The sequence below is a fragment of the Chiloscyllium punctatum genome, chromosome 34, assembly GCF_047496795.1.
Source record: "Chiloscyllium punctatum isolate Juve2018m chromosome 34, sChiPun1.3, whole genome shotgun sequence".
Classification (NCBI taxonomy): Eukaryota; Metazoa; Chordata; class Chondrichthyes; order Orectolobiformes; family Hemiscylliidae; genus Chiloscyllium; species Chiloscyllium punctatum.
Genome location: NC_092772.1, coordinates 49,400,578 through 49,421,512, shown reverse-complemented (window position 1 = coordinate 49,421,512; position 20,935 = coordinate 49,400,578). Strand labels below are relative to the sequence as shown.

The following is a 20,935-nucleotide window of genomic DNA, read 5'->3' as shown; positions in this document are numbered from 1 at the left end:
CCTCCTTGCCTTCCCCTTCCCTGGACAATAAGAGGGTTCTGGGATTGTGTCCCTCCCAGCCAGTCTAATCAAAATGGAAACGAGCCAGTTGATATTCTGGGAACTCACCAGTGATCCCTGCCTCTCTCTCACTTACTGGCTTCTATTGCTCAATAGATTGAACGCACATTGAGAGAGAGAGAGAGACAGGATATTCACTCCGACAATGAGAGACAGGGAAAGGAGAGAGAGCAACAGGGCAGAACTCCAATTCCCCTGGCCTGCAATTAGTTTATAGATACTCAGTGGGAACATTAACCTCTTCTACTGCCACTCCCCAGTGACAGAGACAGGGCAGCCTGTTCCTAGCGAAGGGGATTAACCCTTTACCCTCCTCCTCCCTTAGTGACAGACACCAAATAGCTTGTTGCTAGTGAAGGGGATTAACCCTTTACCCACCACCTCCTCCCCCAGTTACAGACACAGGGCAGACTGTTCTTAGAGAAGGGGATTAACCCTTTACCCTCCTCCTCCCTCAGTTACAAACACAGGGCAGCCTGTTCCTCGTGAAGGGGATTAACCCTTTACCCACCTCCTCCCCCAGTGACAGACACAGGGCAGCCTGTTCCTAGTGAAGGGGATTAACCCTTTACCCACCTCCTCCCTCCCAGTTACAGACACAGGGCAGCCTGTTCCTAGTGAAGGGGATTAACCCTTTACCCACCTCCTCCCCCAGTTACAAACACAGGGCAGCCTGTTCCTAGTGAAGGGGATTAATCCTTTACCCCCCTCCCCCAGTCACAAACACAGGGCAGCCTGTTCCTAGTGAAGGGGATTAACCCTTTACCCCCCCCCCCAGTTTCCTGATAAAGGGCTTTTGCCCAAAACGTCGATTTCGAAGCTACTTTGATGCTGCCTGAACTGCTGTGCTCTTCCAGCACCACTAATCCAGAACCGGGCAGCCTGTTCCTAGTGAAGGAGATTAACCCCTTACCCACCTCCTCCCCCAGTGACAGACACAGGGCAGCCTGTTCCTAGTGGAGGGGATTAACCCTTTACCCCCCTCCCCCAGTGATCTGTGCCTGTGATTCTTGGTCCTGTTGAGTGTGTGGTGCCTGAGTTGGCAGCTTGCCCCCTCTGCTGGTCAGACAGCACATTGCACAGAGTCACATTGGCTCAAGCCCTGAATATGTATCGTTTGTTTCAGCAACCTCTCTCTCTCTCTCTCTCTCACACACGCACTCACATCCCTCTCTCTCTGTCTCCTTCCTCGGTGTCTTTGTTTCTCTGTCAGTCTTTATCTTCTGCTCGATGTCTGTGTCTCTCCGTCTCTCTCTCTCTCTCTCTCTCACACTGGCAATGTCTCTCTTGTTTTCTCTGTGTAGTCTCTTCACTGACCTCTGTCGCCATGTCTCTCTCTTTGCACTTCTTTCTCTCGCTATCTTTCTATTTCTCTCTCTCTGTCTATTTCTTTCTCTAGCTCTATCTCTCTCTATTTCTCTTTCTTTCTCTCCATCTCCCACTCTCTCTCCCTCTTTCTCTATCTCTCCCTCTCTCCCTCTCTCTCTCTCTCCATCTCTCCATCTGTTTATTTCTCTCTCTCTGTCTATATTTTTCTCCCTCTCTCTCCCTCTCTCTTTCTCTATCTCTCCCTCTCTCCCTCTCTCTCTCTCTCCATCTCTCTCTGTCTATTTCTCTCTCTCTGTCTATTTCTCTCCCTCTCTCTTTCTCTATCTTTCCCTCTCTCCTTCTCTCTCTCTCTTCATCTTTCTCTGTCTATTTCTCTCTCTCTCCCTCTCTCTATCTCTCTCTCTCTCTGTCTATTTCTCTCTATCTCTCTCTCGTGTCTCTATCTCTCAGGTGCTCCCTCACTGCATCTTTCTGTTGCTGTTCCCATCTAATCTACCACATGTATTTCCATCTGCCTGTCTCTCTCTCTCTTTCTCTCTGTCTCTCTCTCTCTCTCCAGTATTGTCTGTTTCTTGGTCCCTCACTCTCACTCATTCTCTCTGCTCAGAATCAAACAGGAAAAAAAAGAAACCATGCGACTGGCGCACAAAATGTGCCAAAGACAATCCTTAAGATTTCCCAGGATGTTGCCAGGGTTGGAGGGTCTGAGCTACAGGGAGAGGCTGAACAGGCTGGGGCTGTTTTCCCTGGAGCGTCGGAGGCTGAGGGGTGACCTTATAGAGATTTATAAAATCATGAGGGGCATGGATAGGGTAAATAGACAAGGTCTTTTCCCTGGGGGTGGGGGAGTCCAGAACTAGAGGGACATAGGTTTAGGTTGAGAGGGGAAAGATATAAAAGAGACCTAAGGGGCAACTTTTTCACCCAGAGGGTGGTACGTGTATGGAATGAGCTGCCAGAGGAAGTGTTGGAGGCTGGTACAATGACAGCATTTAAAAGGCATCTGGATGGGGACATGGATAGGAAGGGTTTGGGGGGATATGGGCCGGGTGCTGGCAGGTGGGACTGGATTAGGTTGGGATATCTGGGTCAGCATGGACGGGTTGGCCCGCAGAGTGTATGGTACATTTCTCTATCTCAGACAGAAACAGGAGCAATTTATAATGTACAGCAAAACACTGGCTGCAAAAACTAAATGTGTACTTTGCTTCAAATGGCGACCCAAATAATATCCCAGGAATGACAGGGAAGACAGAGAGAGAGGGATGGAAGGAAGTCTGTTTCCGTGGAGAGAGGGAGTTGGAGAAATTGATGGGATTGAAGGCTGATAAATCCCCAGGATCTGATAACCGACATCCCAGAAAGAAGTGGGCCACAAAATCCACGGTCATCTTCCAAGATCCTACCGACTGTGGAGCAGTGCCTAAAGATTACCCACATAATGACACGATTCAACAAAGGGAGATCGAGAGAAAACAGGGAATTGTGGGTCACTTGGACAGTGCCGTTGGTCATGGGCGAAGACGTTGTACTCCACTATCAAGGATTTTCCGGCTGAGTGCTTCGGGGTAGAATCATGGATTGACCCAAGACCCTCGGGCAGCACCTTCCAAACCCACGGCCACTTCCATCTAGAAGGACAAGGGGCAGCAGGTACATGGGAACACCCCCCACCCCCCCACAAGTTCCCCTCTGAGCCCCTGACCATCCCGATTTGGAAATCTATCGGCCGTTCCTTCCTGGGTCAGAATCCTGGGATTCCCTCCCTCAGGGACATTGTGGGTCTACCCTACAGCACATGGACTGCAGGGGGTCAGGAAGGAAGAAATCACCAGGTTATAGTCCAACAGGTTTATTGAAATCACGACCTTTTGGAGCGCTGCCCCTTCATTAAGGGAAGACTTCACCTTCTCAAGGGGCAATTAGGGACACGCAATAGCCACTGATGCAGCCAGTGACACACCCTGAGCGGGTAAATGAATTGGGATCTCATGCACAATAAATCGACTGGAATTGATTGAGATGCAACCAAGGGGAAGGTGGGATTGGGGTTGGAGTTAAGTAATGAGCCGTGATTATATCGAACGGGGGGAGGTGGGAGGTTCAAGAAGGCAAAATCTCTCCCTTTAATGTCCCCTTGCTTCTGTGTTTCCCCTGGGAGTGACTGGTCCCACCTCGATCCACGTGGAAAAAGTGAGGACTGCAGATGCTGGAGATCAGAGTCGAGAGTGTGGTGCTGGAAAAGCACAGCAGGTCAGGCAGCATCCGAGGAGCAGGAGAATCGACGTTCCGGGCATAAGCCCTTCATCAGGCAAGGGGCTGTGTGCCTCGGGCGTTGAGAGATCAATTGGAGGGGGTTGGGGATGGGGAGAAGGTGGTTGAGAGTGGAATAGGAGGATGGAGGTGGGGGTAAAGGTGATAGGTCAGAGGGGAGGGTGGAGTGGATTGGTGGGAAGGGAGATTGTCCAGGTGGGACAGGTCACGAGGGCAGCGCTGAGCTGGAAGGTTGGAACTTGGGTGAGGTGGGGGGAGGGGAAATGAGGAAACTTGGTGAAGTCCACATTGATGCCCTGGGGTTGGAGGGCCCCGAGGCAGAAGATGAGGCGTTCTTCCTCCAGGCGTCTGGTGGTGAGGGAGCAGCGGTGAAGGAGGCCCAGGACCTCCATGTCCTCGGCAGAGTGGGAGGGGGAGTTGAAATATTGGGCCACGGGGCGGCGGGGTTGGTTGGTGCGGGTGACACACCCGAGGAATCTCAGCCGGAGTTTCTCTGGCAATAATTCCTCCTCTGTCTCCCTTACCATCACCTCTCGCTCGGTTTAACCCGCGTTCCTGCTCCCTCTCTCTCTCTCTCTCACCCTGTCCTGGCGGGTTCACTTTGCCCTAGGCCCTCCTATTCCTCTTCAACGTGCCCCAACCCTTCGTCCTCTTGCCCATTTTCTCGTTCATTTCCACACTCACTCTTTCACTGACTCCATTCGGTCTTCCGATCCCTCACTCCGTTGAGAGCGGGGGTCACATGTTGATTTGGAACTCCCTGGCAAAGTGGCTTGGGGGTGACACACTGTGTTGTGGGGGGTGGGGGGGGTGGAGGGGAGGGGAGGGAGAGGGGGGGGGGCTGATGATGTCACTAAAGATCCCAACTTCTTCCATTTTCTGAATCCCCCCCCTCCCAAGGCACTTCCAAAACCATCAGGTCCCGAATTCAATGCACATTCCCAAATCACTCATTAACTAAGTCTCGCAATTCACAGGTCAATGAATTCAGGCATAAATCCACACTCGTGTCATCAAGCCCCCAGTTTTGATGATATTAGGCAAGAACTTGCGAAAGCTGACTGGGGGCAGATGTTCGCAGGTAAAGGGACCAGTTGGAAAATGGGAAGCCTTCAGGAATGAGATAACAAGAATCCAGAGAAAGTATATTCCTGTCAGGGTGAAAGGGAAGGCTGGTAGGTATAGAGAATGCTGGATGACTAAAGAAATTGAGGGTTTGGTTAAGAAAAAGAAGGAAGCATATGTCAGGTATAGACAGGATAGATCGAGTGAATCCTTAGAAGACTCTAAAGGCAGTAGGAATATACTTAAGAGGGAAATCAGGAGGGCAAAAAGGGGACATGAGATAGCTTTGGCAAATAGAATTAAGGAGAATCCAAAGGGTTTTTACAAATATATTAAGGACAAAAGGGTAACTAGGGAGAGAATAGGGCCCCTCAAATATCCTCATTTCCCTCCCCCCACCTTGTCTCAGTCCCAACCCTCGAACTCAGCACTGCCTTCCTAACCTGCAATCTTCTTCCTGACCTCTCCGCCCCCCACCCCACTGCGGCCTATCACCCTCACCTTAACCTCCTTCCATCTATCGCATTTCCAACGCCCCTCCCCAAGTCCCTCCTCCCTACCTTTTATCTTAGCCTGCTGGACACACTTTCCTCATTCCTGAAGAAGGGCTTATGCCCGAAACGTCGATTCTCCTGATCCTTGGATGCTGCCTGACCTGCTGCGCTTTTCCAGCAACACATTTTTCACCCCTCAAAGATCAGCAAGGTGGCCTTTGTGTGGAGCCACAGAAAATGAGGGAGATACTAAATGAATATTTTGCATCAGTATTTACTGTGGAAAAGGATATGGAAGATATAGACTGTAGGGAAATAGATGGTGACTTCTTGCAAAATGTCCAGATTACAGAGGAGGAAGTGCTGGATGTCTTGAAATGGTTAAAGGTGGATAAATCCCCAGGACCTGATCAGGTGTACCCGAGAACTCTGTGGGAAGCTCGAGAAGTGATTGCTGGGCCTCTTGCTGAGATATTTGTATCATTGATAGTCACAGGTGAGGTGCCGGAAGACTGGAGGTTGGCAAACGTGGTGCCACTGTTTAAGAAGGGTGGTAAAGACAAGCCAGGGAACTATAGAGCAGTGAGCCTGACCTCGGTGGTGGGCAAGTTGTTGGAGGGAATCCTGAGGGACAGGATGTACATGTATTTGGAAAGGCAAGGACTGATTAGGGATAGTCTGATGGGAGACTAATTAGCAAGGTTAGATCTCATGGAATACAGGGAGAACTAGCCATTTGGATACAGAACTGGCTCAAAGGTAGAAGACAGAGAGTGGTGGTGGAGGGTTGTTTTTCAGACTAGAGGCCTGTGACTAGTGGAGTGCCACAAGGATCGGTGCTGGGCCCTCTACTTTTTGTCATTTACATAAATGATTTGGATGCGAACGTAAGAGGTACAGTTAGTAAGTTTACAGATGACACTAAAATTGGAGGTGTAGTGGACAGTGAAGAGCGTTACCTCAGATTACAACAGGATCTGGACCAGATGGGCCAATGGGCTGAGAAGTGGCAGATGGAGTTTAATTCAGATAAATGCGAGGTGCTGTATTTTGGGAAAGCAAATCTTAGCAGGACTTATACACTTAATGGTAAGGTCCTAGGGAGTGTTGCTGAACAAAGAGACCTTGGAGTGCAGGTTCATAGCTCCTTGAAAGTGGAGTCACAGGTAGATAGGATAGTGAAGGCAGTGTTTGGTATGCTTTCCTTTATTGGTCAGAGTATTGAGTACAGGAGTTGGGAGGTCATGTTGCGGCTGTACAGGACATTGGTTAGGCCACTGTTGGAATATTGTGTGTAATTCTGGTCTCCTTCCTATCGGAAAGATGTTGTGAAACTTGAAAGGGTTCAGAAAAGATTTACAAGGATGTTGCCAGGGTTGGAGGATCTGAGCTACAGGGAGAGGCTGAACAGGTTGGGGCTGTTTTCCCTGGAGTGTCGGAGGCTGAGGGGTGACTTTATAGAGGTTTATAAAATCATGAGGGACATGGATAGGGTAAATAGACAAGGTCTTTTCCCCCTGGGGTGGGGGAGTCCAGAACTATAGGGGCGTAGGTTTAGGGTGAGAGGGGAAAGATAGAAAAGAGACCTAAGGGGCAACTTTTTCACCCAGAGGGTGGTACGTGTATGGAATGAGCTGCCAGAGGAAGTGGTGGAGGCTGGTACAATTGCAACATTTAAAAGGCATCTGGATGGGGACATGAATAGGAAGGGGTTTGGAGGGATATGGGTCGGGTGCTGGCAGGTGGGACTAGATTGGTTGGGATATCTGGGTCAGCATGGACGGGTTGGACAGAAGGGTCTGTTTCTGTGCTGTACACCTCTATGACTCTATAACTCTAAATCCCCCTTTATTTACAGGTGGAGGGTCTGTGACAGTGACCCAGCTGCCTCAGAGTAAACACAAACCCCCTGGACCCTCCTGTTTCAATCTGTCAGCCAGGGCTCTCTGATTGATCCAGGTTAACAAGCCCCAATCAAAAAACTCAGATTCTAGGAAGTGCACCCAACTAAACTCATTCCAATCACGACAAATTCATAAAAGATTGACACTCTCAATTTTACACTGTCATCAGATTTTAAGAACTGAGGGAGTGCCGCACTGTCAGAGGTCAGCGCTGAGGGAGTGCCGCACTGTCGGAGGGTCAGTGCTGAGGGAGTGCCGCACTGTCGGAGGGTCAGTGCTGAGGGAGTGCCGCACTGTCGGAGGGTCAGTGCTGAGGGAGTGCCGCACTGTCGGAGGGTCAGCGCTGAGGGAGTGCCGCACTGTCGGAGGGTCAGTGCTGAGGGAGTGCCGCACTGTCGGAGGGTCAGTGCTGAGGGAGTGCCACACTGTCGGAGGGTCAGCACTGAGGGAGTGGGCACTGTCGGAGGGTCAGTGCTGAGTGAGTGCTACACTGTCGGAGGGTCAGCACTGAGGGAGTGGGCACTGTCAGAGGGTCAGTGCTGAGTGAGTGCTACACTGTCGGAGGGTCAGCGCTGAGGGAGTGCTGCACTGTCGGAGGGTCAGTGCTGAGGGAGTTGAAGACTCTGTCTAATGCCTTTAAGACTGACAGGATTTCTCCCGAGTGTGTGGGATCTCTGTCAGTTTCTCCATTGTGCCCACATTGTGCTCACTCCATGGGATCGGTTTGGACACCTCAGAAAGAGCTCAGCCCCTCCCGCTGCTAATTGGCGCTTTGGAAGTCTTTTGATGTGATAGGGAGCGAGAGGTGATGCGGATTGGGAATAACAAACATTTCCTTTTTTCTGGAAGTTTCCAAGGCTTCAGTCGTGCTTCTGTGAATCCTGGCCCACGGCCACCCATTTAAACTTGAAAATGCTCCAGACCCCCTGATGCCTTCAGCGCTGGGAAACACCGAAACATCGGGAACCTTCCAGTTTGACCCAACCCCTTTCCCGATCCTGAGTCGGGCTTGGATCTCCCGACAGGAAGAGTCGTTCCGACTCAGAGTTATCCTGGATTTACGGGAACAATCACGGAAGGGCTAATTCCACATTTCTAAAATCTCCCGCCCATTACTTCATGATTTGGAGGGACATCTACAATGCGATTGAGTCAAAATTCTTTGGAACTCTTTGCCTGTTACTTGTGCATGTGACCAGCGGTGTCCCACAGGGATCGGGGCTGGGTCCACTGCAGTTTGTCATTTATATTAATGATTCAGATGAGAATATAGGAGACATGGTTAGTAAGTCTGTGGGCGACACCAACATTGGTGGGATAGTGGACAGTGAAGGGGGTTATCTCAGATTACAAAGGGATCCTGATCAATTGGGTCAATGGGCTGAGGAGGGGCAGATGGAGTTTAATTTGGATAAATGTGAGGTGTTGCGTTTTGGTAAAACACACAGGGACGGGGCTCTTACAGTTAATGGTAGGGCCCTGGGTGGTGCTGGGGAACAGAGGGACCCAGGGATTCAGGGACATCATCCCTTTGGAGTTTGTGTCACATACAGACAGGGGGGTTACGAAGGGGTTTCACACACTCCCCTTCATTGCTCAGCCCTTTGAGTGTAGGAGTTGGGAAGGTCATGTTGAGGTTGTACAGGACATTGGTGAGGCCCCTTCTGGAATACTGTGTCCAGTTCTGGTCACCCTGTTATAGGAAGGATATTATTAAACTGGAGAGGGTTCCAGAGAGATTTCTGGGTAGGCTGGGGCTGTTTCCCTGGAGCGTAGGAGGCTGAGGGATGACCTTATAAAGGTTTATAAAATCATGAAGGGGACAGAGAGGGTGAATGGTGGGTGTCTTTTCCCTCGGCTGGAAAATTTCAAGATCAGCGGACACATTTTTTAAGGTGAGAGAGAAAAATTTTAAAAAGACACGAGGGGCAACTGTTTTCCCCAGAGGGTGGTCCGTGTGTGGAATGACCTTCCTGAGGAAGTGGGGGGGGGGGGGGGGGGAGACAGTTACAACATTTAAAAGGGATTTGGATAAGGACATGGACAGGAAAGGGTTGGAGGGATATGGGCCAGGAGCAGGCAGGGGGGGGAACTGGGTTAGTTTGGGGGTTAGGGTCAGCACGGACTGGATGGGCCGAAGGGTCTGTTTCCGTGCTGTAGGACTCTGTGATAACACCGTACCCCACGGACAACCACAGTACAACAAGTAGCATCCTCTCCTTGAGACAATCCAACTAGTAGATGTCAACATCTCCCATCCTAGTTGGGAGCTGGCCCACAGTGCGATTTCTCTCCTGCTCGGAGGGTTCAGTTCAGACTCAGAAACGTTTCGTCCTTTTCTGTTCTGGCATCTCCCATCCTTGTCCCAGCCGGCAACAGGAGAAGCTCTGTGGATCTGGCAGCCTCTGTGGAGAGAGAAAGCAGGTTTTGGCTCCAATGACCATTTCTCACAATTGGGATACTCCCCAATGAAAACCTTGGATTGTAATGATAACCTCTCAATGTGTGGATCAAATCATTTGGTTTTTTTTTGTTTGTCTTAACTGTGAGATTGCCTTTATTGATCAGAGTATTGAGAACAGGAGTTGGGAGGTCATGGGTGTCCCTCCAAACCCCTTCCTATTCATGTCCCCATCCAGATGCCTTTTAAATGCTGTCATTGTACCACCCTCCACCACTTCCTCTGGCAGCTCATTCCATACACGTACCACCCTCTGGGTGAAAAAGTTGCCCCTTAGGTCTCTTTTATATCTTTCCCCCCTCACCCTAAACCTATGCCCCTCTAGTTCTGGACTCCCCCACCCCAGGGAAAAGACCTTGTCTATTTACCCTATCCATGCCCCTCATGATTTTATAAACCTCTATAAGGTCACCCCTCAGCCTCCGACGCTCCAGGGAAAACAGCCCCAGCCTGTTCAGCCTCTCCCTGTAGCTCAAACCCTCCAACCCTGGGAACATCCTTGTAAATCTTTTCTGAACCATTTCAAGTTTCACAACATCTTTCCAATAGGAAGGAGACCAGAATTACACGCAATATTCCAACAGTGGCCTAACCAATGTCCTGTACAGCCGCAACATGATCTCCCACCTCCATTACCAAGGCCTCATCAGGCCTAACCTGGTGATGCAGCCTCCGCCGATGATGCCTGGCCCCGCACTGGGCCCAAACCCACTTCCACTACTACCACGAGGCCTAATCAGGCCAAACCTGGTGATGCAGACCCCACCGCTATTGCCCGGCCCCACACTGGGCCCAAATCCACCTCCATTACTACCACAAGGCCTCATCAGGCCGAACCTGATGAAGAAGTCTCTAAAGGGTCTTCCTTTTACTCTAAGGCTGTGCCCTCGGGTCCATGTCTCCCCTGCCAATGGAAACATCTTCCCAACATCCACTCTGTCTAGGCCATTCAGTATTCTGGATGTTTCAATCAGATCACCCCCCCACCCACCCACCCACCTCATCCTTCTAAACTCCATCGGGTGTTGGCCCAGACAGTCCTCATCTGTTAGGCCTTTTGTTCCTGGGACCATTCTCGTGAACCTCCTATGGACCTGCTCCAAGGGCCGGTCCTGAGGTTACGGAGCCATGAATCCACTTCAGGCCTAACCCAATGATGCACCCTTTGCTGACGTCTCACACTGGGCCCAAAGCCCAACTCGGCAAATCTCTGCTGGACACAATCCATCCCCGTCCATGAAGCTTCAAGAAAGGTTCATCGGGAACACGAGCTGGAACAACTTGTTGGGGGGGGGGGGTGGGCTGGAGTGGGGACAGGAAATTGGGGGGCTTTGGGGAGGGAGTCAGGTGAAGGGTCACTCAGCCCCGCCCCTTGGCAAGCCAGGAGGGAGGCCTCCGAGTCCCGGAAAGCCTTGCATTCATTCACATGGTGGGGAATTTCCCCATTCCTCTCTCTGTCTGAGGAAGCGTCCGCCCGGGCCAAAGTCTCCCGAATCGGAACACCAACGGAGCAAAACATTTTTTCCGATCCGGCTGTAGTTGGCTGAGCTCCCACCCAGCTTGTTGAAGGAGGAGGGAAAGGGGTGGGGAGAGTTGTTTACACATCGGTAATCCGGTTTTAATCAGATTCTTGCCTGTTCCTTTCTACTGAACCTTTCCGACTGATCGCTGGGTTAGCAGGTCTGATCCAGCCAGGAAACATTGCACCGAGTAACGCTGTCTGATTCCCTCTCAACGCAGCCAAATCCCGGCTTCACCCAGGGTGGGGGGTACAGTCAACACTGGATTGTGGGGAGGGGGTCAGTTCTGAATTGGTGCACCGAATTCCACACTCCAACAGTCTGACAGAACAAACCCAGACAAGAAATTACAACACGCCCAGAGACGCTAGCCACCCTGCCCTACATCAGAGACATCTCGGAGATAGCGACCAGACTACTCCGGCCCCTCGGCACCATGGGGAACCCACAAACCTACCTCCGCACCGAAACAGCTCCTGACGAACGCTAAAGGGCCCCTTACCGACAACCAGCAGAATGAACAGCGTTTACAAAATACCCTGCAAGGACTGGTACAAACACTACATCGGACAGACCGGTAGGAAACTAACCAGCAGGTTATAGCTCATCGCCAAAGGACACGACTCCGCCATCGCTAGTCTCCTTCCACACAGACGGAGAGGGCCATCAGTTTGACTGGGACAACACATCCATCCTTGGACAGGCGAAACAGAGACACGCACGGGAATTCCTAAAGACCGGGCATTCTAACCGGAACTCCACCAATCAGAGATGTCCAGCAGGGAAACAGACCCTTCAGTCCAACCCGTCCATGCCAACCCAGAGATAGAAACACGTTGATTTGGATCCCATTTACCAACCTCTGGGAGAAAGATCCGGAAGTGGTCTCACCCACCGTAACAGACCCAGACACAGAAATAGAAAGGGGGGGGCAGAACACCAGCGCTTCCCCAGAGGCTCACTGATGATGTCACCGAGCACGGTGGCGAAACGTCTGAAAACAGACCTTCCAGCTCCGCGAGCAAACTTACATCCAGAACCTCAACCTGAGCTACAAATCTTCTCAAAAAACATAAATGTCCCTCTACACTCCCCCAACAAACACTCCCAGGGACAGGGACAGCACGGGGTTAGATACAGAGTAACGCTCCCTCTACACTGTCCCCCCATCAAATACTCCCAGGGACAGGGACAGCACGGGGTTAGATACAGAGTAAAGCTCCCTCTACACTGTCCCCCAACAAACACTCCCAGGGACAGGGACAGCACGGGGTTAGATACAGAGTAACGCTCCCTCTACACTGTCCCCCATCAAACACTCCCAGGGACAGGGACAGCACGGGGTTAGATACAGAGGAAAGCTCCCTCTACACTGTCCCCAACAAACACTCCCAGGGACAGGGACAGCACGGGATTAGATACAGAGTAAAGCTCCCTCTACACTGTCCCCAACAAACACTCCCAGGGACAGGGACAGCACGGGATTAGATACAGAGTAAAGCTCCCTCTACACTGTCCCCCATCAAACACTCCCAGGGACAGGGACAGCACGGGGTTAGATACAGAGTAAAGCTCCCTCTACACTGTCCCCAACAAACACTCCCAGGGACAGGGACAGCACGGGGTTAGATACAGAGTAAAGCTCCCTCTACACTGTCTCCCCCATCAAACACTCCCAGGGACAGGTACAGCACGGGGTTAGATACAGAGGTAAGCTCCCTGTACACTGTCCCCCATCAAACACTCCCAGGGACAGGGACAGCACGGGGTTAGATACAGAGTAAAGCTCCCTCTACACTGTCTCCCCCATCAAACACTCCCAGGGACAGGGACAGCACGGGGTTAGATACAGAGTAAAGCTCCCTCTACACTGTCCCCCATCAAACACTCCCAGGGACAGGGACAGCATGGGGTTAGATACAGCAAAGCTCTCTCTACACTGTCCCCCCATCAAACACTCCCAGGGACAGGGACAGCATGGGGTTAGACACAGTAAAGCTCTCTCTACACTGTCCCCCCATCAAACACTCCCAGGGACAGGGACAGCATGGGGTTAGACACAGTAAAGCTCTCTCTACACTGTCCCCCCATCAAACACTCCCAGGGACAGGGACAGCATGGGGTTAGACACAGTAAAGCTCTCTCTACACTATTCTCTACAATGTCATTGTTCAGGGGATAGCGTTGAAGAAATGACCAAGTCATGTTGAAGAAGAACAAAGACTAATACAGAACAGGACCAGGCCCTTCAGCCCTCCCAGCCTCTGCTGACATGTTTTTCCCTTCCATACTAAAACTGTCTTCACTTACAGGATCTGTAGCCCTCGATTTCCTTCCTATTCATGTATCTGTCCAGGTGGACGCTGTTAATGTACCTGCTTCCACCCCCCTCTGACAGCATGTTCCAGGCATTCACCACCCTTTGTGTGAAAAACCTAGCCAGCACGTCTTTTTTAAACTTCCCCTCCCCACACCCCCACCCCATGTCAAACAGCTCTTGAACCTATATCCCCGAGTAACTGACCCCCTCCACCCTGGGAAAAAGCCTCACTCTATCCATGCCATTCCCAATCTTTTACATTTCGGTCAGGTCACCCCCTCAACCTCCTGCGATCCAGTGAAAACAAACCCAGTCTAACCAACCCTTCCTTCAGAGCTAAAGGCCCCGTACCAGACAACATCCTGATAAAACTTTTCTGCACCCCTCTCCAAAGCATCCACGTCCTTCTGGTTAGTGTGGTGACCAGAACTGGATGCAATATTCCAAGTGTGGACTTACTGAAGCTCTATAAAGCTGCAGCATAACTTGTCTATCCTTATACTCAATGCCCCGTACCAATGAAGGTAAGCAGGCCATTGACCTATTTACTGCCTTATCTACCTGCACTGCCAGCTTCAGTGATCTGGGGACCTGCACACCCAGATCCCTCTACACCTCAATACTCCTAAGGGTTCTGCCATTCACTGTATAATGTCCTTAGTCAGTCTTTGGGAAACCTGACTGAACGAGAGGCATTTTGACCCCCGAGTATGGGACTGTGATCTCAGGGGAAGGGAATATTGACATGAGGAAAGTCTAACAGAACCACCAACATCGATACAGGAGCAAGACAGAGCAGAACCTATTCCTCGAACGTCCAGGGTAACCCATTCCCCAAGTACTTGGGGTCAATGTCCAGCGGCATAGAGACAGAAGGTTGAGAAAGGATTTGGAGGAGAGTGGGACAAATCTCACTTGGATCGCTCAGCCCTTTGAGTGTAGGAGTTGGGATCGTCATGTTGAGGTTGTATAGGACATTGGTGAGGCCCCTTCTGGAATACTGTGTCCAGTTCTGGTCGCCCCGTTATAGGAAGGATATTATTAAACTGGAGAGGGTTCCGGAGAGATTTCCCAGGATGTTGCCGGGAATGGGAGGGTTTGAGCTACAGGGAGAGGCTGAACAGGCTGGGGCTGTTTTCCCTGGAGCGTCGGAGGCTGAGGGGTGACCTTATAGAGGTTTATAAAATCATGAGGGACATGGAGAGGGTAAATAGACAAGGTCTTTTCCCTGGGGTGGGGGGAGTCCAGAACTAGAGGGGCATAGGTTTAGGGTGAGAGGGGAAAGATATAAAAGAGACCTAAGGGGCAACTTGTTCACCCAGAGGGTGGTACGTGTATGGAATGAGCTGCCAGAGGAAGTGGTGGAGGCTGGTACAATGCCAGCATTTAAAAGGCATCTGGATGGGGACATGAATAGGAAGGGGTTTGGAGGGATAGGGGCCAAGTGCTGGCAGGTGGGACTAGATTGGGTTGGGATATCTGGCCGGTGTGGACTAGTTGGGCCGAAGGGTCTGTTTCCATGTTGTACATCTCTCTGACTCTATGATTACTGTTGAAACACAAATCTAGAATTCCTTAACTATCGGGAAACGTCACTGACCTGCTACGGCAACTTTACTAAATTCAACTGTTCCAATCCAGTGCCATCCCATAAACCCACCCCTTGGCAGAAAGGGACATGTCAGGCAGGAGGGAGCAACTCCCACAGAGAGAGGCTTCAGAGAAAGTCAGAGGACATTTACCTTCCATTGTTAAACTAGACACCTCTGTCTTTATGCCCCCCCCACCAACTCAAACAAGGCCCAGGACAGAATAATCAGCGTTGTCACACCATGAAAACTTCCGTTTTTGTAACCTAAATAAATGCCCCCTTGAATATCAATCCCTCTGTTAAAGGGGGAGAATTGCCCCTCAACATTTTGTACACCTCAGCCGGCTGCCCCCTTCCCCACCTGGAGACAGCGAGCACTGCAGATGCAGGAGAGTCAGAGTTGACAAAGTGCAGAGGACAGTGGGGTCGGGTGTCCTCCGAGGAGCAGGCGAGTCGATTCCTCAGCCCCAGGGATCTTTCATCAGGACTTCCCTACTCCAAGGCAAATCACCTCAGTCCAATCCAGCCTTCTGTTTGTAACGGGATCACTCCACCCCAGGGAACATCCCGGTGAGACCCCTCCAGTACAATCACGTCCCTCCTCGGGGAACAGTGAATGCTGAAACCACAGCATATTGTAATACAGGGACTGAGAAATCCTCCCCGCTGTTAGCAGTAATGTGAAGGAGCCAGTGTTGGACTGGGGTGGACAAAGATAACAATCCCCAACACCAGGTTATAGTCCGACAGGTTTATTTGGAAGCACTAGCTTTCAGAGTGCTGCTCCTTCACAGGTAGACAGTGGGGCAGGATTTAGAGTGAAAGATTACTGTGATACAATGACAAACCTGGATTGTTCAGTTTTTCATCTTTTAGGAAGGATTTGCGTCTTTAATCTGTAAAACCCAGATCTACTTTTAAGTCACAGTCTCAAGATAACTTAAGGTTTTATTAAAAAAGCAGCGACATCTCAGCTCAGACAGTGTATTAAAGGTGTGAGGTTAGGGTCCGTCTCAATCCCAACCTGGAGTCAGACCGGATCTGTTTCCAAAGTAGGAATTTACAAAATCTCACATGGACGGACTGGGCCCAATTCGGAGTTCCAGGCGCAGAGAGGGCCAGGAAAGGGATGGGGGAGGGGGATGTTTCTGTCAGAAACCACCCCAGACCCTGGTGTGCAGGGGGCGGAGGGGGAGGGGGAGGGGGAGCGATGCTGAGGGAGATCACAATCAGGCAATAAAGGTGCTTTTGGCTCACGTCCTCACCACGCCAGGGAGCTGTGGGTTCCCACGGAAATGTGAATTCGCATAGCGCCTCTTGTGCAGCAAGATAACACCCAACTCCCCCACACACCCACACACACACCCACACGCACGCACACACACTCACACACACACAACACGCACACCTGCACACACACATCCACACACACACCAACACACACACACCCACGCACACACACATCCACACACACACCCTCACATACACACACAACACACACACCCACACACACACATCCACACACACACATACACACACCTCAACCCCCCCACACACGCACACATACACACATGTCAACCCCCCGCCCACACATACACACCTCAAACCCCCCCACACACACATATACACACACACCTCAATCCCCCCCCACACACACATACACACACACCTCAACCCCACATACACACACACCCACACACAGACACACACACTCACACACATACCCACCTCACCCCTAACAGACACACACACCCACCCACACAGACACACACACTCACACACATACCCACCTCACCCCTAACAGACACACACACATACACACATACACGCACAGCCCACACACACACACGCCCCACCCACACACCGACACACACACAATCACACCCACACACACCCACCCACACACGCACACACACACACCTCTATCCCCCCACACACACACCCACACACACACACCTCAACCTCCCCGACACACATGCCCCACACACAGACACCCACACACCCATACAACCACACACACCCACACACACAAAACCCCACCCACACACACACTCACACACACACACCCACACTCACACACACACACCCACTCACACAGACACACCTCACCCCACTCACCCGAGAGGCCAGGATTGTAGAGAATTACAGAGACAGGGAGGGGGTGTAGGGGCTGGAGGGGGTTACAGAGATAGGGAGGGGGTGTAGGGGCTGGAGGGGGTTACAGAGATAGGGAGGGGGTGTAGGGGCTGGAGGGGGTTACAGAGATAGGGAGGGGGTGTAGGGGCTGGAGGGGGTTACCGAGATAGGGAGGGGGTGTAGGGGCTGGAGGAGGTTACAGAGATAGGGAGGGGGTGTAGGGGCTGGAGGAGGTTACAGAGATAGGGAGGGGGTGTAGAGGACTGAAACATCGGAAATCATTTCAAAATTCTACAACTTCCCCCACAGACAGAGGGAAAAAAAATTACAAATTTGTGGTCATTGCCAGCATCGGACTCTTGAACAGGAACCGCACGTGCTGCTGAATTCTCCACCTCAGTGCCTGCTGTAGCAGAAAGGTCTGTCCGAGCTGTTGAAGGAAGGGTCAGCCTGCTCTCTCTCACTCATGTAGTCAGATCCACCATGGACACAGGGGATCAGTAGGACCCCCACGCTCACCTCCCATCGCTGTCCATTACCAACCGACCTGCCCTGGATTGTCTGGGTCAGTCCTCCCTCTGGGAGGCTGTTCCCCGGAAAATCCTCAACCTGTCCCTCTAATCAATTGAGCCTTTGAGGTCTTCAGGGCAGAGCAAGGTGCTTTGGCCCATCAAGTGTCTGCCAGCCCGAAAGCGAACGACATCCTAATCCCATGTTCGATCGCCGTCCAATCCCTGCACTGGAAACAGGCCATTTGGCCCATCATGTGCGCACTGACCCTCCAAATGGCCCCACAGTATCCAGGGACGTGCAGGTTGCGGTGGATCCACCCCGGAGATTACGGGGAGGGGATGGAGTCCTCTTCAGAGGGTCAGTGGCGGGCCAGATGGCTTTTCCCCACGGCTGTGGGGACTCTGCGGTGTTTTGATGCTTCTCCGTCTCCACCAGGAGGACACTGAGAGTCGACAGAAACGCTGCCTCCATCAGAGCCGGTAGCAAGGGCTGGACAGAGAGTGGAGCTGAGCAGGTGCTCAGAACTGACGCATCCATCGAGTGGGCTAGCCCCGTGGGGCCAAGGGATGGCCCTCACATCGAGCTTACCTGTGCTCACAGGTCGAGCGAACATGAGTTTTCACTCATTTGTGTTTGGTCAGCAAGTGGGGGCATTTCCAACCCACCCAATCCCAGCTGCCCATTCTGGGAAAAGGATTTGAACTTCTGCCCTTTCCTGAATGATTAATTCCGGAGCCCCCCCCTTTTTCTTTGGCGCTGACTAAGCCGGGATATTTTAGCCAATCAATTAGGAAGTCTGGGGGAGCATTCACAATTGGGAGCACCCTACTGTTTTAAAACATTGCATTCAATCCTGGTCTCCCTGCTAAAGGAAGGGTGTTGTGAAACTTGAAAGATTTACAAGGAGGTTGCCAGGGTTGAAGGGTCTGAGCTACAGGGAGAGGCTGAACAGGCTGGGGCTGTTTTCCCTGGAGTGTCGGAGGCTGAGGGGTGACCTTATAGAGGTTTATAAAATCATGAGGGGTATGGATAGGGTAAATAGACAAGGTCTTTTCCCTGGGGTGGGGGAGTCCAGAACTAGAGGGGCATAGCTTTAGGGTGAGAGGGGAAATTTTTTCACCCAGAGGGTGGTACGTGTATGGAATGAGCTGCCAGAGGAAGTGGTGAAGGCTGGTACAATGACAGCATTTAAAAGGCAAGTGGATGGGGACATGAATAGGAAGGGTTTGGAGGGATATGGGCCAAGTGCTGGCAAATGGGACTAGATTAATTTTGGATATCTGGGTCAGTATGGATCCGTTGGACTGAAGGGTCTGTTGCTGTGCTGTACATCTCTGTGACAATGACTCTACATTGTATAATCATTCCAACAAAGTCAAGTCTGACTTTATGCGGTAGCTTTTTATTCAACATTTATGTGATATCTCAGAGAGATCGCTAGGTAGCAGATTAGCTCAGAAAATAAGTGCCCATGTGAGGTGGGCAGAGGTAGATTTAACGCGAGAAACAGGAATTGGGAAGGAAATTTAACAGCTGTTTTTGCCGTGACTAATTTCCTGGGCAAGGGTCCCAGGGTATTATAATTTTGGATGAGATTTAGGTATGGTATGGTGGCTCAGTGGTTAGCACTGCTGCCTCACAGCACCAGGAACCCGGGTTCAATTCCCACTTCAGGCAACTGTCTGTGTGGGTTTGCTCCGGGTGCTCCGGTTTCCTCCCACAGTCCAAAGATGTACAGGTTAGGGTGGATTGGCCATGGGAAATTGTCCCATAGTGCCCAGGAATGTGCAGGTTAGGGTGGATTAGCCATGGAAAATTGTCCCATAGTGTCCAGGGATGTGCAGGTTAGGGTGGATTGGCCATGGGAAATTGTCCCAGAGTGTTAGGTACATCAGTGAGAGGGAAATGGGACTGGGTGGGTTACTCTTTGGAGGGTCGGTGTCGACTTGTTGGGCCGAAAGGCCTGTTTCACACTGTAGGGAATCTAATCTAGTACCGAAATGATTCTCCCAGTGAAAATCCCTCCTCATCCCTCCGTTTCCACTCTCCACTGTTGGGTACGATAAGATTATCTTCAAACTAAAGGAGTATTTCTTGTGTGAATAATTTCCCCAGTCACAACGCATTTACACAGTTTAACAGAAGTTTCTTGACTTGGGGGAATAAAGAGTCGATTCATCAGTTCTGACAATACAAGGAAGAATAATCAAATTCACAATGCAAGCACATTTCTCCAAATGGAGAAGTTAGGAGATGCATGACAATTTGACTTAAATGTATGCAAATTGCTCATCAGTTTGTATTACTGCCAACTGTCATCTAGCAGTTGCTTTGGAGATTCCTAGCTCTGCTGAAGGCAATTGTTTCTCCATCTTTGCAAACTTATAACTTGCCTCCAGCAATCAGCAAGAGAGAGAGAGAGAGAGAGAGACTAAAGTCTTCCTTTTACCTGTGTCCGTAGTCTGGGAGGTAACTCACAGCAGATGGGTCAGGGTTAGGGTTGGGGTTGGGGTTAGGGTTAGGGTCTGGGTTAGGGTCTGGGTTAGTGTTGGGGTTAGGGTTAGGGTTAGGGTCAGGGTTAGAATGTTGGGAGGCTGTGGTGAAGGTAGCACTGACAGGGAATACTTGCGGACACAGAGCTGGGTTCAAGTGTGTATACTTCAACGCAAGGAGTATCAGAAATAAGGTGGGTGAACTTAAGGCGTGGCTTGGTACCTGGGACTACGATGTTGTGGCCATCACGGAAACGTGGATAGATGAGGGACAGGAATGGCTGTTGGAGGTTCCTGGTTACAGATGTTTCAGTAAGATTAGGGAGGGTGGTAAAAAAGGAGGGGGGAGGTGGCGTTGCTAATTAGAAATATTATAATGGCTGCAGAAAGGCAGTTTGAGGGGGATCTGCCTCTGGAGGTAGTATGGGCTGAAGTCAGAAATAGGAAAGGAGCAGTCATCTTTTTGGGTGTTTATTATAGGCCCCCCAATAGCAGCAGAGATGTGGAGAAACAGATTGGGAAACAGATTTTGGAAAGGTGCAGAAGCCACAGGGTCGTAGTCATGGGCGACTTCAACTTCCCAAATATTGATTGGAAGCTCTTTAGATCAAGTAGATTGGATGGGGCGGTGTTTGTGCAGTGTGTCCAGGAAGCTTTTCTAACTCAGTATGTAGATTGTCCGACCAGAGGGGAGGCCATATTGGATTTGGTACTTGGTAATGAACCGGGACAAGTGGTGGGCTTGTTAGTGGGTGAGCATTTTGGTGATGGTGACC

General features: G+C 51.0%; 1 protein-coding gene across 1 annotated transcript in view; it reads right to left on the bottom strand.

Moving 5' to 3' along the window:
* bcl3 (BCL3 transcription coactivator) overlaps nucleotides 1–20,935 on the bottom strand; it is a 178,165-nt gene that overhangs the window by 113,308 nt on the left and 43,922 nt on the right. The window lies entirely within an intron of this gene.